Here is a 441-nt window from a genome sequence, read left to right on the forward strand (position 1 = left end):
TTCATTCAGACAGTGGAACAGGTTGATGCTTTTCTCTGCAGAGGGAGTCTCTTCGATCTTCTTCTTGATGTACTGGACTGTTTCCTGATTGGTCTTTGAGCCACTTCCTGTCTGTGACATCAGACCTCGTAGGAGAGTGTGATTGGTCTGCAGTGAAAGACCCAGGAGGAAGCGGAGGAACAAGTCCAGGTGTCCATTTGGACTCTGTAAGGCCTCGTCCACAGCTCTCTGGTAAAAGTTTGTCTCTGCAGATTTGTCTCGTCTTGGTTCAGACTTCTTGGAGGTTGATTGTTCTTCTGACATCAGATTGAGTCCAGACTTGATGAAGGTCAGATGGACATGAAGAGCAGCCAGAAACTCCTGAACACTCAGATGGATGAAGCAGAACACCTTGTCCTGGTACAGGCCTCTCTCCTCTTTAAAGATCTGTGTGAACACTCC

At 47.6% G+C, this 441-nt stretch overlaps 1 protein-coding gene across 1 annotated transcript in view; it reads right to left on the reverse strand.

The window, feature by feature from the left end:
* LOC147817281 (uncharacterized) overlaps window positions 1-441 on the reverse strand; it is an 82,274-nt gene that overhangs the window by 1,345 nt on the left and 80,488 nt on the right. The window lies entirely within an intron of this gene.

The sequence above is a fragment of the Seriola lalandi genome, unplaced genomic scaffold, assembly GCF_002814215.2.
Source record: "Seriola lalandi dorsalis isolate HSWRI2012SDOR001 ecotype SW California unplaced genomic scaffold, Sedor1 jcf7180002054977, whole genome shotgun sequence".
NCBI classification, from domain to species: domain Eukaryota; kingdom Metazoa; phylum Chordata; class Actinopteri; order Carangiformes; family Carangidae; genus Seriola; species Seriola lalandi.